The sequence below is a fragment of the Rhineura floridana genome, chromosome 3, assembly GCF_030035675.1.
Source record: "Rhineura floridana isolate rRhiFlo1 chromosome 3, rRhiFlo1.hap2, whole genome shotgun sequence".
In the NCBI taxonomy this organism is placed as follows: Eukaryota; Metazoa; Chordata; class Lepidosauria; order Squamata; family Rhineuridae; genus Rhineura; species Rhineura floridana.
Window position 1 is genome coordinate 120,856,158 of NC_084482.1, and position 27,602 is coordinate 120,883,759.

Here is a 27,602-nt window from a genome sequence, read left to right on the forward strand (position 1 = left end):
GGGGGGTGGGGGAGATCTCCCTTTAAAGTGATCTGAGCTCTTGCATATACAGCTTGGCTTGGCGGGGCCTTTCAGCGTTGATCCTTCCCCAGGAGGGAAAATGCCCCGTTGATCTCCCTTCCCACTCGAATCAGCGGCTCCGCTCTTCCCTTCCCACCCTATTAAAGTTGCCTATTCCACTCCACCCCCTTCCCAATCCCGTCGCTCAGCCTCGGGATTTCCCAGGCAGCCGGCAGCAACGAAAAGGCTGGTGCGAGACGAAAGTGTGGCTCTCGTCTCCGACGCCCTGTCCCTCCACACTCTACCCCGCGTCCTCCCCCTGTATCTTCCCGATACATCTGCTTATTCACCAAGGGATGGCTCGTCCGGCGCACCGGTCTGCGTGAGCGAGCGAGCGAGCAGCGCGCTTTCGCAATTCGCCGCCTTGCTCTTCCTCAGCGGCTGGAAGAAAACAATGGTCTGGAGCCCGCCGCCGCTACTACCAACGTATAGATAATGCGCTAGCCTCCCTGCCGGGCGCCAGGCGACTATTTTTAGAATCCCCGGCAATCCCCCCCCCATCTTCCCTCCCTTTGCAAAGCTTGGAGTGGCAGCGCCGTGTCGGGAAAGGGAGCCAAGGAGGCACTGCTGCGATCCCGCTCCCCGCCCTTTTCCTCCTCCCGTGGCGGAGCGACCCGTGTGGCCGGCACAGCAGAAGCCCTTCCACGCTACTAAGCTCCCAGGTTGGTACGGCTCTTTGTGTTGTTGTTGTCGTCTTCTTGCTCGTCCCTTCTCCTCCTCCGCTCTCCCTCTGGCCCGCTCAGGCCCAACAGCTCTGCCCAGGAAAGAGCGGGCGAGCGAGAGAAAAGCGTGCCTCTTTAACCCCCTCGGGGCTGGGCGTGTCCCCCGCCGCTGCCGCTTCCTTCCTTTCAGCCGCCGCTGCAGTTTCCCGATCGCCGACTCTGGCTGGGGATCAGAAATGGTGGGCAAGCGGGGAGAAAAGGTTGGGATGCGGGTGCAAAGGGTGACTGTCCCAGCCAACCAGGCGCCCGCCCGCGTCCCCCAGGCTGCTTTTCCTAGCTGTGCTCTCCGGCAATCGCAGGAAAGGGCCTAGTAGCCTCGTCGGGGTAGCCCGATCTCTTTCTCTCTCACTCACTCTTTCGCTTCTTCCTTGCCACGAGCCAGCCATCCCCTTCTGTTCTTGCCTGTGATGTGTGCAATGGGGAAAGAGCTCCGGGCTGCTTTCCCCGTTTAGGTTGAACCAGGCACGCCAACCTCGAGTCATGGAGGCTTCTACAAGCCTCCCATTTCCTCTCTCTTCCCCTCCCAGCTCCTATTAATAGCGGGAGTGCTTTTGTCTCTTCTCTTGCATCCGTTAATTATTCCCGTGACTGGGATGTGGTAGGGAGCCGAGAAGGAGAGCTAAAAAAGAAGAAAAAGAAGCGCGCGGCGGGGAGAGGGGGAAGCAGCTACCCAATCTCTTCTTATATAATCAGGGTAATAAAGGAAGAACCCCAGGGCGGGCTAGCAGCAGCTTAGTGGGTGTGGGGGGGGATGATGCGGGATTCCTTCCTCACACAGACACGCGCACTGTTTCCCCCAGTTCCAGCCGGCTCTATGGTGGGCCTCTTGTGGCAAATCCAAAGTCAACGTTTGGGGCCTTTCAGGAAAATCTTAAGGGATGCTTTCTGCACCCTCACACCCCAGAATCAAATTAGGAAAGTCTGTAAAAGGGAAATAGGGGTTTGAATACATATAGAGGCCTCTGGGGTTGAATGTTGGAGGGGATCTGGGGGCCCAAGCCCCCTGGAAACATTAAAATTGCACAGGAATTCTGTTTTGGTTATCAAATATGTGCATCGGGGCTATGCATGTGCTGCAACAGATGGCTTGTATCTGAACAGGACTGGTGCTATGCACAGTACTGCTGTGGTTAGTGCTCCAAATTTAGTTGTGTCATGCAATCCATCCCTGTCTAGTGTACAATTTGTGTTGGACTGGTGTATATTGGATGCACACAGGACCTGAGCAAAGCCACAGCTACAAACAGCTCTGGGTGTCTCAAATCTCATTTGTGAGGCAGAAACTTTCTTTTGCGTGTGTGTAACATGTTTTTTTTAAAATGTTATAATTATGTTGTATTTTAATACTGTATCTTGATGTATTTTTTGTTTTGCATATGATTCACTTTTGTTTTTTGTTTTACTTTTGCACATTGTTTTGAAAGATTTATTATGTTAAGATGTGGAAACATTATTTTTAGCAATAATGTACTGAACTTGTATTTTTATATAATATATATATATTAAGATATGTAAACTGCTTAGAGATTTTTTGAAATATAAACAGTATACAAGGTAAATAAAGGATGACCCATAGGCAAGAGATGGGATTGGGCCAATTTCACTTTTTCACCATACCAGTGTCAAAACAATGGTACATGTGTAAAGCAAAGATTAAAATACTGTTCTTTTTTTGGTTAATGACAATAAAATGGGAAGTAATCTGGTGAGGGGAAACTGAAGAACAGCAGCAATTTTCTCCTTTTCCCCCAAAGAGGTTTGGAAGGATGGAGTGGTTAGTTCAACCTAGTATAGAGGGATTGTGATCATTCTCTATTTGTTAATCCATAATAAATTAAACCAATTTATTTAGGATTGCAAAAATCTATGTAAAAAACATGCACCGAAGGGGGGGATCTTCTTTCCCCCCGTGTTTGAATCACCCTGGTTTGTGAACAGAATGCACCTTTAGCCAGGTCGGATGTGGCACAGCTGTGTGTTGGGTTTCAGATATGACCTTGTGGCAAAGGATCACTTTTTCCATTTCCAGAGTGTGATTACCCACTTATCATAGTAGTTGTTGAGGCTTGTTTTCAATAGTGCTTCGCATCATTTGTTGCACATTCAGCATTTTGCATATAGGATTGGAGGGAGGAGGAAATCCTATGGTGATGAAGCTTATAATTCTAGAATACTTCCAAATAGTTCAGATTCCTCTATTCTCTGCTATTGTCCATAAGGATAAAAGGCCTTTGGCTTGACCTGACTTTCTCTACTTGCTTTTTCCAACACTATGGCCAACTTCTGCTCATCCATTTGGGTGAGAAGGCAGCAACAAAGGGAGGAAGAAGAAAGGAAGGAAAGCTGCAGTTGATGACGTGAGAAGAGCAAACTATATTCTTAGAGTGGTTTAACAATCAATCCCTCTTTTAATAGAAGTTGTTACAAATACATTAAAAACTGCAGATGACAAGTACAGCCTTTAAGGAGACTTTCTCCTTTTCTTTCACATTGGAGGCAATGCCTCTTCTAAAACTCTACAACACATCTCTGCATTGAAAAACAAAGAAAGTATGTTTCTTGCTTCAGAGCTATTGTTCTACCTACTTGCAAATTTAATCTGAGCTAAGATTTTTTTTTTAATTGCGTGATAACCTTACTTGATAAGCTTCCAAAGAATCCTAGCATTTCTTGGAACAAAGTTTTAAAAGCCAGTGCTTTTGTTCTTAAACGAACAATGACATTTCCCCAAGGTTTGTAGGATATGATAAAGCTTCTGCTTAGAGAAAAGGGGGGCGTCAGAAAAATGTTTCCTGAAATCACTGTCCGCTAGCCCTTCTTCAGGTGTTAGAGCAGGGTCTATACCCTCCACATGTTATTGGGCCCCAGCTCCCATCATCCCCAGCCAACATGACCAATGATCAGGGATGATGAGAGTTAAGAGTCCAGTAGCATCCCTGTGCTGGAGAGCTTGCTTCATGACCATTGTGCCATTTCTGGGATACTAGTGGCACCAGTATTAATTGTTCAGAAGAAGCCAGAGACATCATAGTGCGTACATAGTGCATGTAAAAATGGAACTTTGAAACTTCTTTGAATGCAGCTGGGTGTTTGTTTCTTTGATTGCTGTGTGCACCAGCATTAGTACTGAAATCATCAAAGCCAGACATAGCTATTAACACCTTGGAGAGGTAGATGAGAAATTGAGTTCACACTTTCACTCTTCCTAATGTTTATTTGGAGCAGTTTGCACTCAACCTAACTAAACAGGCCCAACAGGATTTCACAGATTTTTTTTTACATGAGAAAAGAAGACAGATTGTCAGATCTTTATTGTTTTGGTTGCATTACAGTAGCACATAGAATCCCCTGTGAGCTGAGCAGTGAACCTGCATAGCAAGAGAGGCAAGTGCATCTTGCCCTGAACAGCCCTGAGAGCTGAATATAAGCAAGACTCTGATCATTGTTTGGAGAGACACAGCATATCAGTGATAGAAAAATGCAGATCTCTTGATTCTCTGATCAATGTTCTCTATTCACTGACTAGCCTATGTATATTTTAATTTTTTAGTAAGAAACATTGAACCATATGCAATAAAATCTTAGGACAGAATCCAGCTAAAGGTAAGCATTTTTATGTACAGTGATCTCAATGAGAGAGAATTATGTGTGTGCTTACCTTCTCCCATTGCCATCAGTGAAACTTCGACTTACTTGAGAGTAATTCTTAGTGAATTCAGTGGGATTTGCTTCTGAGTTTACATGTATAAGTTTTCACTGTTAACTACTTATCGTTGGCTGGATCAGAGATGGGCAGAAGGTAGATTTGGTTCTTTTGGTAGCTCTGGATAATTTCCAGCAGATCTTTCTGACTCTTGATTTCTTAACAACAGCAACAACAAAATAACCCTGCCCACAAATTGTATTGCTGATGTTATGAAAGCTGGGGTGGGGGAGGGTAACTTACAGTGGGGTTTTGTGTGGAAGGACTAAATTCAATTCAGTTCTGGTACTCAAAACAAATTCCTGGGCTCAGAATTCTTTAATTCTATCTGCACATCTTTTGCACAAACTCTGATTGGTGGGTCTTGGGGCTCCACTAAGAAACAAAGTAGTTCCTACAGACTTGAAGTCTGTCCATCTCTGAGCTGGATCATGCCCTTATTTATGCATTTCCCTCAGCTGTATTATCACAGTAAAAATACTGAATTGCAAAAATGTAATTTATGATAGTTTTTGTACTAAATATTCCAAAATTCAATGACCGTTACCCATACCAATTCCTTCCCTTATGCTGATTAAAAATGTACTCTCTCTTCAGCAGTACAAAAATGACTCCAAAATTAAGGGAGATTGGACAGACTTAATAGGGTTTGGTGTTTTTATTTGTTTCTACCCAGAATTATTTTGGTTGTAACTAACACATTTTCAAGGATAATTTGCCTTAGATTTTGACTGAATCCCTCAGAAAATTCAACAAAATAACAGATTCCAGCATAGTTTATATTCAGCTTTTCTATGGAATAAAGGGAATTTGCATTTGGAAGGGAAAATTTCCAACATACAAAAAGAATGTAAAATAGTAATACAGTTATGATACATTCCTTCCTAATTGATTTTTCCTCCTGTATACTTTTTAGAGCTTTTAGACGCTGAGAATTCTTGCAAAACATTTAGCTCTAATTTGCTACACAAGCTCATTCAGTCCTTCAGGTTACTTTTTATAACTAAAATTCCTCTGTTGTCTTTGGCTGAAATCTTCTAGCTTTAATCTGTGGAGCAGTCAACTAAAATTTTACTTGAGTAATCAGTGAGTGCCAGTTTTAGTTGATGAGCAAAAGTGCTTAAACTTGCTTCAAGGCTGAGAAGCAAGTTGAAACTATTGTTTATCATTTGAGGCAATTTTGATTTTGGTATGTTACTGAAGTAAGACAGTGAGAGGGGAAATATCAAGATGGCCTATCCTAACAGTGAACAGAAGTTTTATCCATTAAATTCTGTTAGTATTATACTCTTCTTTTAGGCTCTAATCCAAGGTCCTCTTACCTCTTGGAGTAAGCTGAACTGAACTCAGTCAGATATGCTTTCTTCTGAGTGGGCATGTATAGGATTGCACTGTTACTTATCTCAAAGAGGCATCTATACTGAAGTTTGGGTAATAAGCTAATTTATTTTATATTTAACTACTTAAGAATGTAGGTGATTAATCAAAATCTTTAATTGATTTTCAGCTGGGGGGATTTAAAACATGGAGTTGTGTCTGGGCTTTTTTATGTGTGTCCAGTTTTTCCAATGTACAGCAGTTTCTGGGAGGCTCAAGGAGCTTGCAATGTTTAATCCCTTGTGGACAACCGAGTGTCGTTCCTGGCAAAGAGGCTTGGGAGACAGGTCGCATCTTTCTGTTGCTGCTAACTACACAGTCTCTCTGGCCTTCTGCAGGAAAAAGTGGAGAAAGTAGCAATGAAGGCTTATTTAGCTGCTAAACCTATCGCCCTGACTGGCACTGTAATGTCGTCTCTTGCCTGTGGGACTTGCAGCAACTCTTTCTGATGTTTTTTAAAAATCCCACCTCCTGTCCGTTAAAACAACAGATGCTCCAAATAAGCTTTTTGTGTGTGTGTCTCCCTCTAATCCCTTGAGCTGTTTGTCTGTCTTCAGTTTGCTGAACCTTCCCTCCATCTCCCTTTCAGAGAAGATGGCTTGTTTCTGTATGAAGAATGAACTTGCAAGGAAAAGCCTGTTCAACCTTATTGTAGTGCCAGCCTACTTTGGTTATAGAGAAGGTCCAGTTTCCTTCTGGCAAGTGCTATTTATATTAAACTACACATTTTACACTTGGAGAGTTTGTGTTGTGAAGAGCAGTGATCAGGGAGCCATGACATCATACCTAAGCAGTGAAGACAAGGAGAATCCAAGTTGGTCCCACAACTTTCCCATTTATTAGGGTTGGGGCTGATTCATTCATATGTATGTTGCTCACTTGAGGGCTGCAGCCTAGATGGAGTGATGAGTTACTAGATATGAATGAATAATCACAGATGAAACCTTACAGACAACTCCAACATCTCACTTGAGCCAGTTCAGACATTCAACTGTGGGCTGTTCCCATGCATGTGCAGGGCTTCTCCTGTGCTCACAACCTGGCTGGAATCATGTAAATATTCCAGTTATATGAACTGGTGCCTTTACATTGGGGCCAGACATGCATCCGCTACGATTAGCGCGATTGTGACCATTTTTTTTTCTTAGAAGGTTCTGTGTCTGTCCAGCAGATAAAATCCCACAGTTACACAATGGAACCTGACCCATGAGGTATAGGTGGATTTGGAGTTTCTGCCTAGTTGTGTTTCTGTGTAGATGGTTTGCTGAATCCAGTGCTTGGCACCTGGCTAAAATAGTCTCCAATAATTGTCTTTCAAGGTCAAAACAATGGTACAGGTAGCCAAAATAGCTGCAGATAGTGGCTAGAATGAGGCGCATGAGAAGAAATGTATAAGTCACTGGAGTCATTGAATGATCCATTTTCTGTCATTCACTCACAGCTTCTGCCAAGAAGAGGAACATCTTGATAATGAGATCGTATTCCCTGACCAATTTGGCTTGATGCCATTACTGGATTGACTCTCTCTCTTAAAAGAAAAAAGAAAAATCTAATACACTGTGAAAGCCAGTTTTATTCTTTACTGCCACAACACCCCAAAGCAAATAATTCCACAGATTAAACTCTGTCAAAAAGCTATCCTCCAAAAAGATGTAGCAACAAAGAAGATGGTATAGCTCCTTGCAGCTCCATAGTCTTGCAGAATCATGAGGTTGAATAGCATGGGAAAGTCTGCCCAACTAAGATAGGGCCACTTTCACATCTTGTCCCTTTGGGGGCTTTTCTTTTTCGCTGTCGGTTGTTCTGATTTTTCTCTGGCAAATTGTTGTTGCATATGTTTGCAATCTCAAGGCGCTGGCTCATTTAAAGTGGGCCTTATCAACACCTAAAAATGCTCCTGTCCTTAGGTAGGTATTGATGCAGTGATTTGAATTAATGGACCTGAGCCAGCCAGAGTGGAGCACTTTTAGGTCCCAGATTTTAAACTTGATGACACAACAAGGATTCATTTTGGCTAGATCATATCCTAAATGTTTCCTGGAATGGTCTGGGTCTCAAATCTGACCTGACAGTATCTCTTTTCCAGATATATCCAGATGCTCCTCATGTCCATGAATGGCCTGTAAATAATATTCACTAATAGGCAAAAAACCTTGTGGTTTAAGAAAGTACCTATAGCCCACAGATATTTCTATCAAACTTTAAAAAGCAGGGAAAATTGGGCAGCTATAGTGAATGCACCAGGGGAGCAGGAGACCTGACCTCCTCTCTGAGATATTGTACTGTCCTACAAATTTGTCAAAATGCAAACACAATTTGGGTTGGTACCTGCCATCTCCAAAGATGGAGAATTATTTTTTGGTATGTTTGTTGGTGTTCTTCTTAGTTTGTTTCTTTCCTGTGTTACTACTGTTTCTACAGAGAATCTACTTAGAAAATTATGTTTCTATCATTATTCATCCTAGAAATCTGTGTCAAATTTATTTTTATTAATTTCAAAGCCTTTTGATTGGTCAATATCATATGATGGTGAAGACAACCTTTTGTGTTTCAAACTGGAAGTTATGTTCTATTTCTATTTTGGGTGCATTAACAGTTGAATCTGAAACTGCAGTTTGATGTAAAATCAGACTGATTACAATATGTTGCTACTTCAGTAATGACTCTAGCTGTTGGAAAAAACAAACTTGGCCTGCCCAAGATGCATGTTTTCAGCCTGCTATGCTTAAACCACTCCACTTAAGGAAAGGTGGGCATGGTCAATTAAAAACATAGAGCACACCTAACATTTTGTTAGAATATATTTCACCTCCCACTGTTTTATCTTGTGCAAATTGAGACACTCCTGATGTCCACTGGAGACTATTCTGCGGAATAGTCAGTGTCATTATTCCACAATTATTTTTGGAAGGGGGAGGGGAGGGCAGGTTTGATGATTTGCATGCTTATAGAGTTCAGTGGTGTTTACTCCCATGCAATCATGCTTAAGATAGGTAAAACTGACCATGGGGAGGAGGAAGGGGAGGGGGATTCCTGCATTGTGCAGGGGGTTGGATTTAATGGCCTTGTAGGCCCCTTCCAACTCTACTATTATATGATTCTATGAGTAGGGGGAAGGGGAAGGAGGGGATGGGGAGGGAGGGTCAAGAAGTATGGGATAGGAGGGAGAAGGGGTGGTTTGATCATTTGCATACGTTTTATTTATTTATTAATTTATTGTTTGATTTATATCCCGCCCTTCCTCCCAGCAGGAGCCCACTACTTGAACTACTTTTTGAGTTCAGTGGGATTTATTTCTGTGCAGTCATGTTTGAAAATGGAAATGGACTGCCTTCAAGTTGATCCCGACTTATGGCGACTCTATGAATAGTGAGCTTCATGGCTGTATGTGGATTCGAACCCTGCTCTCCCAGGTCATAGTCCAACACTGACCTGGGGGAGGGGCAGGGAGGGTAGGAGGAGAGGGAGGAGATTGGGTGGGTGGGCACTGAGCAGAGGGGAAGCCCCTTTCCTTTCCAAAAGGAAAACATTGTGAACATTATAATTGCTTTTCAGGTTCCCCCCACCGTTTTATTCTACAGCAGGCACATGTAGCCTCCCACACAAATTTAAACCAAAGCTGTCCCTGGCCACATCCACACCAGGCCTTTATGTCACTTTGGACAGTCATGGCTTCTCTCAAAGAATCCTGGGAAGTGTAGTTAGTGAAGGGTGCTAAGAGTTGCTAGGAGACGCCCTGTTTCCCTCACAGACCTTCAGTCAGAGTGGCTGACTGTTAAACCAGTCTGGCCACTGGAGCTCTGTCAGTGGAATAGGAGTCTCCTCTCAGCACTCTTCACAAACTACACTTCCCAGGATACTCTGGGGGAAGCCATGACTGTCTAAAGTGAAATCAAAGTCTGGCGTGGGTGTGGCCCCCTGATTAGGCAAGCCCAGCAGCTGCGAGTCTGGTTATTAGAACACTGACAGTTGGTTCTTACTGAGCATGCCTGGCACTATCATTGAGTTCAAGCCAAAATTAATTAAATTAATTAAAAATCAGCCAGGCATTTTTAAAAATCTTTTAAACTGCAAAAGATGAAGGTCAGAGTATGGGGCAAGGTCAGTAATAGGATTATAGGTACTCTGTGAACATGGCTGATTTTTAATGAATTTGAACAGATTATGAGAACTCTGACAGAAAAAAAGTCCAAAAGGGATCTGGGTTTTTCCCTCTCTTTTTAGAATTTGAACTCTCCATTCTCTCTGACTGTTTTGTGTATCACCATGAAAGTTTACAGGGTTGTTAAGCAAGCGTTTCTGAGTTCAGGACTATAAGTTTTGTAAGGTTTTGTTTTGAAATGAGTTTATGGGAAGCATCAGAATGGCATGGGGGGTATTTTCAATTTAACATTGCGGAATGTGAAAAATCCACGCTGGCTATAGTATACAGCCACTCTCATGGCTGTATAATATTGATATATTGTGGATTATTTTTGTTGTTGACGATATTTGTAATAGGATGAAGGGGACAGTGGTCCATGAAAGCTTACACCGTAATAAATGTGTTAGTTTCTTAGGCAGCACCAGACTGTCATGATGTACACAACTGATACTGATATCCGTAGGACTTGCACCATGTTATGGTGTTGGTGTTTTCCAACTGTGCATGCATCAGAGATCAGCATTTTTGTAACTCAGTGGTCGATTTAGAGTATTTATGAGCACTACACTGAACCATATAGTGGGACCCCACTAACGATTCATATGAAACAATTCTCATCAGACACTCAGAAAGGTAGCCCAACATCACCCAATGAGTTTCATGGCTGATTGGGTATTTGATACTGCGTCTTTTAACCTACTAACCCACCCTTTCTTCCCCACTTACCATCTTAACTCTCATCTTAATCCCAGAGACAGGCAATTTGGCAGAGTATCTCTTCTAGGCAGAGTTCATCAGCAGGGTTGGAAGAGCAGTGCAGGAATTCGGACAAGGAACAGGACCTTGGACAGCTCCAAGGGGAACCAGACAGAATGCAAGCTGATACAAGCATCCAATCAGAGCAGGTTCAGCAAAAATCTGGAGCTCACTGAAGGTGGATAAAGATGGGCACGCAGTTCACATGGTGAGCACCACACACATCTGGGGAAGCTTCCTGTGGAGGTGGGAAGAGCAATCTGGATTAGGACCAGGGGGGGGCAAAAAATTAAATCTCTCCTCCTTCCCCACCCCCCCAGTGGTTGCTATTTAGCAAACAAAAACAAAGCAATGCAAGGGCTAGTCGTGTGCGTAGCACCACATCTGGTTTGGCCCATAGGTGATACTGAATACAGAACAAGATCCTGTGAGTAGATCAGTAGCACACAGCTAAGTACATCATGCTGTTTGGTAAAAGTTGGTTTGAACTGAGGACTGATTTGAACTACTGGCAAAGATTTGAACTACTGACATAATACATCAGCGTTGGGAGTGGTAAGCACCATAAAGCAGGAAGCAGAAATACATGTTTGTAAACATGCGGTATGGAACTTCTGCTTCACACTTTATTATGCTTTGATTTTTATACATGTTAGAATGCATTTGCATATGCAAATGAAATATCTACTTCTTTCTCCCCCTTTAGAGGCATGACAAAACCACTTCATGATGCAAAGGGGCAAGGTCAAATCCTCCCTCTGTCTTTACACAACGAAAAAAAATCATCTGACAGACTTCCCTTTGCTGTAAGACTGAAGCTGTGGTGGGCTCCTGAATACTGCTGGCAACGTTGCTGCTTTTTTTGTATGGAATTTATGTTGGCTTGTTTTAATATCATGCTTTTAAACTGATTTTAATTTTTTGTATTTGTGCCCTGGGACCTGTGGATGAAGGGCAGTCTATAAATATGGCACGTAAATAAATGTTTTACTGGAACAATGAAGTGGCTTCCCCCCCCCCAAATTGAAGTTAACTGTAGTCTTTTTTTTTTTTTTTTTTTCAATAATTTTTATTCAGATTTTCATAAAACATACAAGACAAAATCATAAAACATTCAAAGACAAAAAACAAAATCAAAAATAGTTAAACAAAAAGAAAAAAAAAAACAAAAATAAAAAATAAAGAGTAAAATATTGACTTCCCATTTGTCAAAGATCAAATCAGTTATAAGTCTATAATATATAACAATCCTGTCTCTTAAGTCATATTATAAAATCACTTTCCTCCAGTAGTTATCTTACTTAATCATCAAATCTCATAAACATTACTTTATTCTTTCCACAAAAAGTCAAAGAGAGGTTTCAATTCTTTAAGAAATATATCTATCAATTTTTTTTTTCCAGATAAGCATATCGATTAATCCATCTCATTACTAATTATGATAATCTTATTGTCATAACCATAGTCAAAATAAACATTTCAATTAATCCATCACATCAGAATCTGTTAGGTTCAATAATTTCAGTAGCCATTGTTCTATTATCTCTATTAGTTCCATTTTCCATCTTCCATCTTCAGTAATCTTGTTAAGTCCAGTAATTTCAATATCCAATCTTCCATTATCAGTATTCCATAATAATCTTGCTGTCAAAGCCATAGTCATATAGTAAGAGTCTGATGGGGATTACCTCTATCCCAAATATTTTCTTGCCATCCATTCTGAATAGGTTGCTGAAATACTGCTGTAAAATCATATCTCTGTTCTTTTTTTCAAAATACACTGGGTCATCTCTTAAAAGTTTTTCCATTGTCACATGGCTGCAGATAATTCCATAGATTTTCTCTATATTGGGCTCCATCACATCATTCCAGTCCAGAAGATTATCCATGCCATTGATAACTTTATCTCTAGAATCTTCATTCATTTCTTCAGAGATAACATTGAGTTCCAAACAATAGATTTTATTTCTAAAGTCCATAGACTCCAAATCTTGTTCCTGTTCCACGTTGGTTCCAATCTCCGGGATCTCCTCTCTCACAGGGACCCCTATTCCAGTCTCCAGGGTCGCCTCTCTCACAGGGACCCCTGTTCCAATCTCCGGGGTCTCCTCTCTCACAGGGACCCCTTCCAGGGTCACCTCTCTCACAGGGACCCTTATATCTTTAATCTCCTGCTTCATTTTACTCAATTCAATTTTCATTATCTCAATCTCATCCATTATTTTCTGAAACATAGTTATTTCCAGATTTTCAGCCACTTTCTTAATTGCCATTTTAAAAGAAAAATATAGGAAAACCACTTCTTATTTCAGCAACAATTGGGTTAATACTCCAAACTTGGTGACATCACAGTATAAACAGAGCAGACAGCCTTATCTCTCCAATAGTTAAGTAAACAAAATGCAGTTCCCAGGATCGAAACAATTAATGGCAATCGTCAAGAAACAGATTCGTCAAAATAAAATAGACCAAAAAGAGAGTAGTCTCAAAACAGTATAATATTTTTCAAAATAAAAATCTGGAATAGAAATCCCTCTTCTGTGTATATCTTTAGAATGCAAATCCAGGACAGCTTTTTGCAACAAAAACAGAGATAAGCTATTAATTAGTGCGTAGCAGAGAGAAGTTATGGCTCCCCAGTGAGATGTCAAAAACTGATCAATCTGGCAAATCTCTTTTAAACAGCAACAATTTAAGTCAAGTAAAAGAAAAATATAGAAAGAAGGGTGCTTGCCTGTTAGTGCGTTCTCTCTTAGAAGATAAGGTGAACGTTCGCTTTATCAGATAGAGCTTGCTGTTAAAAATCCATCCCACCTTCGTCGGCTGGACCTCGTCCCATAAATTAATGAGATCTGGTCGTCCCAACAAAAATAGGCTTTGAGGTTAATCTCTTCGTTTCTCCCTACCCGGGAGAAGTTTAATCAGTCAAAAAAAAAAGAAAAAACTGACTGATATATCTGAATAAGCTTCTTTTGAGGCAGGAGCCCGTCTCAAAAGCAGGCACAGGCTAAGTCACCCTTCCCGGAAGTCGTTAACTGTAGTCTTTTTAAAGCACTTAAAAAAAAAAGCCCCAGGATAACATGACTCACAAAATTGTTGTTGTTGTTGTCATATGCCTTCAAGTCGATTACGGCATGGCAACCCTATGAATCTTTTTTGGATATATTCATAGGGTTTTCATGGTAAGAGGTATTCAGAGGTGGTATACCATTGTCTTCCTCTAAACACAGAGAGGTGCTGCTGTTAGCACAGGGGTAGAGTTTTGAGTTAGATGCCTTTTCTGACTTTCAGATGTTTCCAGTTTTTCAGAGGATAATTAGGCGTCTGCATTCTAGTAGCTGTTTTTGGTGTGTACTGCTGTACATAATGTGAGTGAGAGGCCACTATGGAAGCACATACGTACAATTGTCTCTCCAGGGTCAAGCACAGTGCTAAATCTCTGGACACAGTGCTAAGTCTCTCACCCTTACAATGTCACAAACCAGCTCCCCAGAATAGTTTTTTCAGCATTTTTCTATGAGTTAAATATTTATTTATTTATTTTTTAAAAACTCCAAAATAGGTGGCTAGTACACCTGAAACCAACCACTGGATCAGTGTTGAAACTGTTGGTATAAATGTGCTTCCTAGGCATCTTAGTTGGCCACTGTGGGACAGCATGTTGGACTAGATAGCCCTTTGGTCTGAACCATCAAGGCTCTTCTTATGGTATCTTCAGCTGTTGTTTCATAGCAAAGGCAGGTGAAAGCCAGGCTGTACATGGGAGCGGGAAAATCATGGAAACCCTTTTTTGAGAGATAGCTGTGCGCATCCTTAAGGAACTTCAGTATCTTAGTGATAGTACTCCCTGGAAAAGCTTCAGAATATAGGGTGCAGTTTAATTTTTCTGCTGGAGGTTAATTTTTACCATTTTTGCTCAGAAAAAAATAATTATGAAACATCTGGATTTCCCCCCATGTGTTTTTTTAATTGGTTGGATGTGTTTGCTTCAAGATACACTGCTTTGCTAAACACGAATACAACATCAGCTTCCCTAAGCTGCTACTATGGTTTATACTTGGGGTTGTCTAGATAAGAGTTCAGCAACAGCTGAAGACATCCTTGTTTGCCTAGGCATTTATACGAGAATTGCTGTGTCATTGTTTAATTTCTTTGTTGTGAATAATTTTTCTTCCTCTTCTGTTTTAACGTGGATTAAGCATTTTATTTTAACGTAACCAACTGTGTGATTGCTTTGGCAATGAAGAGTGGATAAGGAATATTATAAAATATAAATATAATAAAATCTTAGTCCTGTGTCCACCAATGGAAATAGAATGGCAACTCTGGATCCAGCCCAGTGTATACACTATACACTTGACATCCTAAGAATTATACCTTTAATTTAAAAAGAAAGTATGACTAGGTCTCATCACATAGGGAATTTCCTTATAGCAGCTCAAACCAGTCAGCCATCACTTCCAGTGTTGTCTACTCTGACTGGCAAAGCTCTCCAGAATTTCAGGCAGGGATATTTCTGTCATCATTTTAATTGGTCGCCCTGATGGATGACCTTTATCGGGAGAAAGACAGGGGGAGTGCGACACTTTTATTCTTACTTGATCTCTTGGCGGCTTTCTATACCATTGACCATGGTATACTTCTGGGCCACCTTGGTGAGATGGGTATGGGAGGCACTGTTTTACAGTGGTTCTGATCCTATCTCCAGAGTTGTTTTCAGACAATAGCATTGGGTGATTGTCTTTAGCCCCCTGGCAGTTGTGTTGTGGGGTGCCACAGGGTACCATCTTGTACTCCATGCTGTTTAACATCTATATGAAGCCCTTGGGAGCAGTTATCAGGAGATTTGGGCGAGGTGTCAGCAGTATGCTGACAATGCCCAGCTCTATTTCTCTGTAATATCTGAATCAGGAGAGGTCATGCAAGCCCTGGACCGGTGCCTGGACTTGGTGGTGGGCTGGATGAGGGCCAATAAACTGACTCCGAATCCTAGCAAAATGGAGATGCTGTGGGTTGGTGGTTCCCAACATCAGATAATAGGTCAGTTGCTTGCTTTGGATAGAGTCGTACTCCCTCTGAAAGAGCAGGTCCGTAGTCTGGGGGTGCTCTGGATCCATCTTTGTTGCTAGAGGCCTAGGTGACCTCAGTGGCTAGGAGTGCCTTTTACCAGCTTTGGCTGGTAAGACAGCTGCAACCGTTTCTGGACCAAGATAGCCTGACCTCTGTTGTCCATGCACTGGTAACCTCCAAGGCTGGCTTACTGTAATGTGCTGTATGTGGGTCTACCCTTGAGGTTGATCCGGAAGCTGCAGCTGGTGCAAAATGCGGTGGCGAGATTGCTCACTGGGGCATGGTATTGCCAACATGTCACCCTGCTGCTGAAAGAATTGCACTGGCTACCTATTAGCTACTGGGCTAAGTTCAGGGTTTTAGTTTTGGTGTTCAAAGCCCTGTACAGCTTGGGATCAGGATACCTGAAAGACCGTCTTAGCCCTTATATACCCAGTCGATCACTGCGCTCTGCAGGTGAGGGCCTCCTGTAGATACCATCTTATAAGGAAGTCCATTCCGCACAACATAGGAAACAGACTTTTAATGTAGTGGCACTTACGCTTTGGAATTCCCTTCCCTTAAATAATAGACAGGCGCCATCTCTGTTATCTCTTCGGCGCCTGCTGAAGTCCTTCCTCTTTCAACAAACTTTTTAAGTAGAGCTCTTATCCCAGTCTGCGTCTGTGTTGGAATTGCTTTTTAATATGCTTTTAATACTTCTTTTTTAAAAAATAGATGTTTTTAAAGCTTTTAAAATGTTTTTAAAGATGTTTTGTTTTAATACATTTTTAATGGTTGGTTTGTTTTAATGTATTTTAAAGTCTGTTTTTCTGATGTTAAAGTATTTTTAGTGCTTTTGTTTGCTGCCCTGGGGTCCTACTGGGAGAAAGGGTGGGATATACATGTAATAGATAAATAATAATAAAATAAATAAATTGGAAATATCAGGGATTTATCCTTAGAGCTTCTGTTTACAAAGCTTGAACTCTACCACTCCACCAACTGTAGAAAAAAACATGGGCAATGTTTCCCACTAAGGGCTCATAAAACAGGTGCCTAGACAAGCTTTCTATAATATTCAGAACATTTGTATTATGTTTAGCTCAGATTTTTTAAATCAAATTCCCTTTACGCTCCCAAGTTTTGTAGCTAGAATAAATTAGAGAAAGTTAATACATTCATGCAAAGGAATAGGCTGTTATGAACAAGAGCCATAAGGGTCTCACACTCAGGGTTCTACCAGTTTTATAAATGCTGGTTTCTTTCAGAGTAATGGGACCAGTTCTAGTCATTTTCCTCTGGCCCTTTTCCCTCTCCTACGTGTGTGTTCAGTGCTATCAAAGCAACAACACTGATCATTAGTTTGGGGGTGGAGGAGATCCTTGCCTGCAGCATCTCGAGGGCAGTGTCCAGTGTGCAACATCTTTCACTTTTGAGAACAGGGCTCTCATGTTGACTCGGGAGAGATGGAATCTTGCCAGACAAGAGTTTGTGGGGTAGGAATGGAGCCAGTATGATGTCGCCACTGCTCCCATGAAGTGTTGGGGCAGCTCAACTTTCATGTTGAAGGCAAAATCAATACTGAACGCATTTGGACATTCCAAGAATTCTGAAAATTGTTGTTCAATGAGACAGAAAATGTGTGGGTTTTTTTTAACCAAAAATGGAGATCTCAAACAAAAATAGAAATAACTATTAAAACTAATCAGGAATGAACTTGATTTACCTTTCCATGACCCATAAGCATACCCATCTGTGTGAGTAATCTGTTAGAGTGGCTGGGACAGGAGTCTAGGGATGATCCATCTGACAGGAGGAAATTGGAATGTAGCTTGCTTATAATGAGATGCCGATTAACCCTTAGGGGGAAAGCTTGGAACCAGAAACAAAAGGCACAAACAAACCCTGGACTGTAAAAACGAGGAGGAAAAAAGAGATGATTGTCTGGAGAGCAAAGTACACATGTTTAGATCACCTAGATGGTTTTGTTCTTCATTTCAAATTAGCCAGGATAGGAGGAGTCCAAATTGGGTCAGAGTAGTAGTGATGGAGGAGGGAAGGTGTATCTGTGTTTTCCCTTGCAAGGCAAACAAGCAGATGCAGGGAGCATATTAGACTAGGAAAATGGCATGAGGGGAAAGGGCTAAATATCCCCACCCAGCCAGCACTGCTGGTCCAATCAAATGTGGAATTTGCCACAGCTGCTGGGTTAAAATAAAAACGTGTGTCCAGAGATTGAATTGTGGATCTCTCGCATAATGTGCCATTTAGCCCTTAAGAGATGCTGAGCCAAAAATGCTGGAGAGGGAAGAGCATTTGGAGAATAATGACCTGCTGTCCTAAGGGAGTCATTGCTAATCAGGAGTGCATACAGTGTGGTTCCTGATCTTCTGCTGTGCCTGGTGCCTCTTTCCTCACAGTGGAAGTTATGGCTCCTAGATTTAAGCTACAGCCTGTTGTGACTGCTGCTGTAGTATAGAGGATGGTTCTGCCACCTTAGATGCACTGAGGAAGGCCAGGAGTGACCCCCAAAAGAAGAGGAGTGCAAGTCGGAGCTCTCCTTATCTTGTCCTCTTCATCTATATGCCTTTCTAGGGTGTGTGCTGCCTTTGACATGCAGTGTCTGGCTGAGGAACACTTGCGTTAGTTACCTGAAGGAGCACCTGTCTGGAGAGAGAGAAAAAGGTGGGTACATTTCTCTTCTGCTCCCATGTTGATGGTGATGATGATGATTTAAGTTATGAATCGCCTTTTACATGTGTCTCAAGGTGATTTACAAATATACCATAAACACAGCCAAAATGGTTTCTTAAATAGTGCAAAACCAACTAAAGATAGGTTTAAAAACAACACAGAATGAACACCTAAGGCAGATCATGTCAATCCTCTGCTATTATGGCTTTTGGTATGGAAGAGAGAGCATTTTCACCAGCGCTTTCATTGTCCTGTAGAGGGGGTATACTGTCCAGATGCTTAAGCAGCAGATATTGCCTGCAAACAAATACCAGGTGTGAAGATTGCATGTCACCACTCCTGCCAAGTTGGGACAGCATGTAACACACCTTTTGTCTTAAGCTTTGGCACTACCCTTCTGTTTGGTTTAGCTCTTCTGGGAAAGGGAATCCCAAAAGCTGCAAGTTTTATATCTGCATTTGAAATACTGTATTTGGAATTATTCTTGTTATATTTTAGTGGTCCTCTGTTTTTTCCCCACTTTGTAACTTACATGTTTTCAAGTTGGTGCCATGATACTATTCTACTGAATGCTGGCAGTGACTGACCAGGAATGAGACCTTAAGGGTCATAGTGGAAGCTCAGTGAAGAACCAGTGTGCGGCAGCTGTGAAAAAGGTGAATTTCATGTTGGGGATCATTAGTAGTTAGTAAGATTGAAAATATAACTACCAATACAATAATGGCAATATAAAAATCTATGATGCTGCCAATATCATAAGGCTGTTGTTTGTATCTATGGTGTAACTGCACTTTGTAATACTGTGTACAATTCTGGTTATCTCACCGCAAAAAGGATAATGTAGAGCTGGAAACAGTTCAGAGAAGGGCAACCATAACGATCAGGGGCTGGAGCAACTGCCTTATGAGGAAAGTGGAAACATTTGGGGCTTTTTAGTTCCACTTGCTTGGAAAAATATTAAAAGAATGATAAAGAATTGAAACATCCAAAGTTTTTTCAGCAAATAAGTCATCTTATTTGCTGACATTAGTGGCTAGCTTAAGTGGGCCTTTTAAAAAAAAGCATGTTTAATGTAATGTGTAGATTGACCCAAAGTTGCATACACTCGCCCTCTGGGGATGGACTGCATCACTTCTGCACAGTTTCTATTCTGGCACACTGTTGCTGCCAAATTAATATTAAACAGCAGTACAGAGAGTGCTTGTCTGCTTGTTAGCTGAGAACTGTCACCATATCATTAGCTTACATATTCCAAGGAAGAGGTACATGAAAGATAATGCTTCAGTCTGTCACAGTAAGCCAGGGGTGGGGAACCTTTTTGGCTCCACCCCATGGGCCAGCTTTGACAGCTTATGGTGTCATGATCACTGGGTCCCCAAATCCTGAGAACCAGCTCTTGCAGGCAAACAGCAGTTGCCAACGTATTAGGGTGAGAAACCAACCCTGCAAGGTGGAACATTTCCACCACTCCTTATGTCCAACAGTTTGAACCAGGGACTCCCAAACCATAAAATAAATGAAAATCTCTGAGATTCCAAAGAAAGCAAGAGCTAAAGACCAGACTCTCTGCTGCCTGGAGCCCCAAGCACACAGGTTATCAGTAGCAATTAGCCAAGTTTGGCCAGGTGCTGGATTTAGTACCAGGGCTTAATTTGAAAGAACACACACCAGTAAATAGGAAGTGGCTTTATTAAAAAATAATTAAGAACAGCAGCATAAAAAGAACCAGAACACAAATAAAACATGCAGTTAGAAAACACCATTGAGAGTAATACAGTTGGGAATTAGAAAACAAGAAAGACAACTGTTCCTAACTCTAATACGTAGTAGCAGAATATAGGAGCATTGACCCCACCAGAGAGAAAGGAGCTCATCTCCCAAGGTGCTGCAAAGTGTGAGGAAGTATGTGGGGCATCAGGACAGAGAAAAAGGCTAGTTTTATAGTAAAACGGGATAGCAACCAAGGTGAAGCCTGAGAGTCAGTTAGAAAGCTTCTAGGGAAGAACAGTCCAGTTCTTTTCCTCTGCCATAGCCTATGTGTGTTCCCACAGTTGCTAGCCATCCCAGTTAGTAGCCCCAGCTTTGGCTTTGAAGCACCATGTTGTCTAGATAATGCAGATGCCTCCAGCGTGAGATAATTTGTCTTCTAATGTCAGTCAGTCAGTCAGTCAGTCAAACTTTATTGCCTAGCCGTAGGCCTTAGCAATTACAATTTTAAAAAACAGAAACAGTCTGCATTAGCACAGCATTAAAACAACTTTAAAACAGGAACCATATGTCCCTTAGCCATATACAGTGGATGTAGTACACCGATAAATAACCATAATCCCCCTAAGATTTGTTTAGTACTTCTGAGACAAACTTAGCCTGTAACTTTTGTGCTGCAAGGGCAAAGAGGGCCACCCTGTGTGTAACAGAGTAGTCCTGGTCTGATAAAAGATAAATGATATTATCTTGCGGTGAGCTCAACCGTACCAGCAAGGTATCAAGAAATTTGGCTCTGGGATGAGAGTATAGAGGGCACTCTAGCAGATAGTGAGATAGATCTTCAATCACGTCTGCACCACAAATACACACACGTTAATCCCAGGGAATCTGGCTATATCGGCCTGATAAGACAGCATTGTTTGGAATCTTAGGGCAGTGAATGCATACCTAAGGTTAGGTGGAATATAATAGGCCAAATAATTTGCTCTCAGATGATCCATTTTTATTACAACAAACCACCTTGAGAATTTGGAGTTGTTGATAGCCAATCGATCAGTCCAGTTGCTGTGTTGAAAGATTGCTTCCTTTAATTTACCTCGGTTCGATACAATTGCGTTTGAGGATGTTATGTGGTAAAGGTGATATAAGCTTGATATTCTGGCACTCCAGCCAGTATCCCTTGCAGCCATATCATGGCATAGTTTAGTAGGAGTGTTCTTTATAGATTCCCAAAAATTAAACAGGGCATAGTGGACACGAGCACTGAGTTGAGGGAGACCAAGCTCTGCTCGAAGAAAGGCCGCCGGAGTTCTCCGGGGCAGGCGCAAAAGTTTTCTCATGAAACTATTTTGAATTGCCTCTAGACTGGGCATATTGGAGCTTTCCCAACCCCATACTGGTGCCCCATATAAAATCTGGGAGAGAACTTTATTTATGTAAATTTTTAAGGCAGGGAGGACTAGATTGCCTCCAGCTGTTCTATAAAAACTCAAAATAGCCCCACAAGATCTTAGTGCTGAGAGTTTAATATAATTTATATGTGTTTTCCAGGAAAGATTGTCCTGGAAATAGATACCCAGGTACTTAAAAGCGCGGCATTGCTCAATTGGGTGGCCGTCCATGGACCAAGGGAAGTTCTTGGGCCTCTTACCAAAGACCATGACTTTGGTTTTAGAATAGTTAATCATGAGGTTTTCTTTTGCGCAGTATTTACTGCAGTTCTTAAGTAGTCTCCTCAAACCAATTTGCGTAATGGATAATAGAATCATGTCGTCAGCATACAAAAGTATCGACACTTTCCTATTTCCAAAGGCAGGGGGGAAGTATTCAGGGCCCGCCAGTTCGGAAGTTATTTCGTTAAGATAGAAATTGAAAAGAAAAGGGGCCAATAGACAGCCCTGCTTTACTCCCTTACTGATGGCTATGGGATCTGTAAGTGAGCCAGTGGGCCCCACCCTAACTCTAGCAGTGTTGTCAGAATATAGTTCTCTGATAAGAAAGAGAAGCCGCTTATCTATATTGGTTTTGGCTAACTTGGCCCACAGCCTTGCTCTATCTATAGAGTCAAAAGCCGCAGCCAGATCCACGAAAGCAGCATAAAGATGTTTCGTGGGGCCGTGGATACTTTTCCTTGCAATGTCATAAAGAGTCAGGCAGTGGTCCATAGTGCTCTGGCCTTTACGGAAACCAGCTTGTTCCGGGGAGATAACCTGGTTAGTGGTTTCCCACTCTTGAACTTTAGTTAGCAGGTATTTGTCTTCTAATGAGAACAGGCTTCTTCCCAGCAACAAGACAAGATCTTTACCCACAAGTCTGCAGGACAGAGCCATTTTCTTAGGTCAAGAAACCTGTTTTCTTGATAGATGGGGCAACCCACTTGCCAGTCACATGATGTCAGTCATGATGTCCTGCCGTCCTGTCATAATCCCTTGTGTGGGGTTCCACAGTGGAAGGGGTGTTGGCAGCCCTGTGCTTTGCAAGCCATCCCGTGCTAAACCTTTCACCTCCAACACTGGAAATTGAAAGGGAGAGTGCAAAAAGACTTGCAAAGTTTGCCCTGCATTGATCCTTTCATCTCCGACATACTGGGTCAGGGCCAGGGCCAGGCATGCCGGGGCCCTTGGGCACCAGCCTGCTCCGGGTCCTGGTATCCGCGCGCATGTCTAACCTACCTACCTTTCCCTTGAAGTGAATGCTGCCCGTGCTGTGTGCGCATGCCTGCCATCAACCAAGATGGCGGCTGAGGTTTCCCTAAGGGGCTGATGCCTCCACTGCTATCTTGGTTGATGGCATGTATGTGTGCCTCTGGCGCCGGCCCTGTACTGAGTAGGTGATACTGGGATACATGGACCAGGGGTCTGACTCTGTATAATGTAGCCTCATGTTTGTATTCCAGTGCTTAAGTGGTGGGGTTCAGAGCCCTGCATGGTTCCTTGCCTCTCCGCAGGATTAACCAATGCAGAACAAACAATAGCCACATTCACACCATACATTTATTCCTCTATTTTCCACTTTAAATAGCCATGGCTTCCCCCAAAGAATCCTGGGAAGTGTTTATGAAGGGTGCTGAGGGTGATTAGGAGACTCATATTCCCCTGACAGAGCTCCAATGGCTTTTCCAATAGTTTAATAGTCAGCCCTTCTTCCCAGAGAACTCAGGGAATTGTAGCTCTTTGAGGGGGAAGGGGTCTCCTGACAACTCTCAGCACCCTTCACAAACTACTCTCAGTCTAACCTACCTCACAGGGTTGTTGTGAGGAGAAAATGGAGGAGAATCACGTATGCCACCTTGAGCTCTTTGGGGAAAAATGTGGAATATAAATGTAACAAATAAATAAATAAACTCTCAGCACCTTTCACAAACTACACTTCCCAGGATTCTTTGGGGGAAGCCATGACTGTTTAAAGTGGAATAATAGTGGAAGAAATGTATGGTGTGAACGTGGTCGATGCAAGTCAATATTTACCAATAGGCAAAAAAACTTACCTGTAGCCAACAGCTATTTCTATCAAACTTTAAAAAGCAGGGAAATTGGGCAGCTATAGTGAATGCACCAGGGGAGCAGGAGATCTCCTCTCTGAGATATTGGACTGCCCTACAAATTTGTAAAAATGCAAACATAATTTGGGTTGATCTTTCAGAGTCCAATCCACTTGCTGTGTAGCTTGGAAGAATTTGGTAACGTGCCTCTGAGCATATGGTGAGTGGTGGCAACACTCACAAAATAGTCTCCAATAATTCTCTTTCAAGGTCAAAACAATGGTACAGGTAGCCAAAATAGCTGCAGACAGTGGCTAGAACGAGGCACATGAGAAGAAATGTATAAGTCACTGGAGTCATTATTGAATGATCCATTTTCTGTCATTCACTCACAGCTTCTGCCAAGAAGAGGAACATCTTGATAATGAGATCGTATTCCCTGACCAATTTGGCTTGATGCCATTACTGGATTGACTCTCTCTCTTTAAAAAAAAAAAGAAAAATCTAATACACTGTGAAAGCCAGTTTTATTCTTTACAACACCCCAAAGCAAATAATTCCACAGATTAAACTCTGTCAAAAAGCTATCCTCCAAAAAGATGTAGCAACAAAGAAGATGGTATAGCTCCTTGCAGCTCCATAGTCTTGCAGAATCATGAGGTTGAATAGCATGGGAAAGTCTGCCCAACTAAGATAGGGCCACTTTCACATCTTGTCCCTTTGGGGGCTTTTCTTTTTCGCTGTCGGTTCTGATTTTTCTCTGGCAAATTGTTGTTGCATATGTTTGTGGGCAATCTCAAGACGCTGGCTCATTTAAAGTGGGCCTTAGCAACACCTAAAAATGCTCCTGTCCTTAGGTTAGGTATTGATGCAGTGATTTGAATTAATGGACCTGAGCCAGCCAGAGTGGAGCACTTTTAGGTCCCAGATTTTAAACTTGATGACACAACAAGGATTCATTTTGGCTAGATCATATCCTAAATGTTTCCTGGAATGGTCTGGGTCTCAAATCTGACCTGACAGTATCTCTTTTCCAGATATATCCAGATGCTCCTCATGTCCATGAATGGCCTGTAATAATATTCACTAATAGGCAAAAAACCTTGTGGTTTAAGAAAGTACCTATAGCCCACAGATATTTCTATCAAACTTTAAAAAGCAGGGAAAATTGGGCAGCTATAGTGAATGCACCAGGGGAGCAGGAGACCTGACCTCCTCTCTGAGATATTGTACTGTCCTACAAATTTGTCAAAATGCAAACACAATTTGGGTTGGTACCTGCCATCTCCAAAGATGGAGAATTATTTTTTGGTATGTTTGTTGGTGTTCTTCTTAGTTTGTTTCTTTCCTGTGTTACTAATGTTTCTACAGAGAATTTAATCTAGAAAATATTATTTCCCTCATTATTCATCCTAGAAATCTGTGTCAAATTTATTTTTATTAATTTCAAAGCCTTTTGATTGGTCAATATCATATGATGGTGAAGATTGCCTTTTATGTTTCAAACTGGAAGTTATGTTCTATTTCTATTTTGGGTGCATTAACAGTTGAATCTGAAACTGCAGTTTGATGTAAAATTTGACTGATTACAATATGTTGCTACTTCAGTAATGACTCTAGCTGTTGGAAAAAACAAACTTGGCCTGCCCAAGATGCATGTTTTCAGCCTGCTATGCTTAAACCACTCCACTTAAGGAAAGGTGGGCATGGTCAATTAAAAACATAGAGCATACCTAGAATTTTGCTAAAATATATTTTACCTCCCACTGTTTTATCTTGTGCAAACTGAGATACTACTCATGTCCATTGGAAACTTATTCTGTAGAATAGTCAGTGCCATAATTCCACAATTATTTTGCTTATTTTTTAGTGTTGCATAGTGTTGCTGTACTTCACATATTCACAGAAGCAAAAGAAAATGATTTACTATCAGAAACTTCACTAAAATTGCAAAGTAAATCAAGCATTTAAAGTGACTATCTGAACTATATCAACTGTCTTAATATTGTTGCTTCCTCCCTGCTAAAACAAGATCAACACAGCACATGCCTTGCTTGTGTTGCTTGCACTAATTGCAGGTGTTGCCACCACTCACCATATGCTCAGAGGCACATGTTACCAAACTCTTCCAAGCTACACAGGAAGTAAACCGCAAGGTTCTTTGCCTGCTAGTGAATTTCTCTTTGGGATCCTGTGCAAGTTTCCTGGGAATGGATTGATCATTTGTATGCTTATTGAGTTCAGTGGGATTTACTCCCCTACAGTCATGCTTAGGATAGGTGAAACTGACCACAGGGGATAGGGGAGGAGGAAGGGCAGAGGGGAAGAGGGGGATGGGAACAGGCAGGAGGGGGAGGGATAAGGAGGGCAGGTTTGATCATTTGCATGCTTATTGAGTTCAGTGGGATTTACTCCTGTGAAATCATGCTTAGGATAGGTAAAACTGAGCATTGGACGAGAGGGAGGGCAGGCTGAAGAAGGGAGGGGAGGAGGAAGAGAGAGGAGAGGAGAAAGGCAAGTCTGATCATTTGCATGCTTATTGAGTTCAATGGGATTTACAGTTGGTTCTTACTGAGCATGCCTAGCCTTATCATGAGCTCCAATGCTAAATTTCTTAAATTAATTAAAAAACAGCCAGGCATTTTTTAAACTTTTAAACAGCAGAAGATAAAGGTCAGAGTATGAGGCAAGGTCGGTAACAGGATTATAGGTACTCTGTGAACATGTCTGGTTTTTAATTAATTTCAACAAATTATGAGAACTCTGACAGAAAAAAATCCAATAGGGGTCTGTTTTTTTCTCTCTCTTTGTACAACTTGAATTCTCAGTTCTCTCTGACTGTATGTGCATCACCATGAAAATTGAGAGGGTTGTTAAGCAAGCGTTTCTGGGTTCAGGACTATAGGTTTTGTTTTGAAATGAGCTTATGGGAAGCATCAGAATGGATATGGGGGGGGTATTTTCAATTTAGCATTGCGGAATGCGAGAAATCCTTGCTGGCTATAGTATACAGCCACTCTTGTATCTGCATAATACCCAAACGTGTAATTTGCAGAGACTACAACATTCAGTTTATCGTGTGTGGAATTTGCATCCTTGGCCATGCCAGGGAATTTGTCACTTCTGTCTCTGACCAGAGATGCTACAGATTTAACACAAGACGTTCTATATTGAAACCATATGCGCTGTCAATGCATCAATGCAGAAATACTGAAACACGGAAAAATTAAAATGGTGCCATTTATTGGTTCTGTACTTTCTCCCATAGGATAGTGTGGCAGAGTTGGTTGGTTTTCTTCAAAGCCTGTTACTGGCACTCTTTGTGCTTAATTCAGTAGGTCTTTGAAGCCTCTCTAGATTGCTGCAGGGGAAAGATTGCTTGCTTTAGTTTGGGGTCTCCTGAGTGTTTCCTTCGTATGCCAGGGATAGGGAACTAAGTGGCACCTGGTGTTCTCCTCACAGTTCCTTTTAACCAACTCCTCCTCCACAGTGGATTGTGCATTGCATTTCCTTGCCATAAATATTTATGGGCTGGGCTCACCATAAGTGTGCATTTATATACGATATTAGGGATGTAAATCTTTATAAAGGCCTCTGTGCAAGGATAGGCCAAAGGCAGCTATGGCACTGGTGATAACATTGAGGCAGAATAGGGCTGTTTAGTGGAAAATGGAATTTAGGTCCATTTGCAGGGAGTGGGAAGAGAGAACACAGACGAATAGTGAGAGAAGTCTTAAATCTTCTAAAAGAAGCTACCCTCCCCGCTGCAAATGGAAACCTTCAGTGTTGATTTGGGGGGGGGAAGAGGCGTTCAGAGACTCCCATCTCCAGTGCAGCAAAAACTCAGCCAGGAGGGGTGTGGTATGCATGTTTAATTATGCACGGCACTGAGAGCTGGGGCTTTGT

At 41.9% G+C, this 27,602-nt stretch overlaps 1 protein-coding gene across 3 annotated transcripts in view; it reads left to right on the forward strand.

Annotated features, from left to right (window-relative positions):
• Positions 1-204: 204 nt before the first annotated feature.
• Positions 205-27,602, forward strand: part of CPLX2 (complexin 2) — a 189,818-nt gene continuing 162,420 nt past the window's right edge. The window contains exons 1-3 of one of the 3 annotated variants that reach the window (XM_061617517.1): positions 205-722; positions 4,333-4,385; positions 18,410-18,499. The gene's annotated coding sequence lies outside the window, so the exon portion shown is untranslated. The remainder of the gene's footprint in view (positions 723-4,332; positions 4,386-18,409; positions 18,500-27,602) is intronic. The other 2 variants (XM_061617518.1, XM_061617519.1) reach the window with 2 other exon arrangements.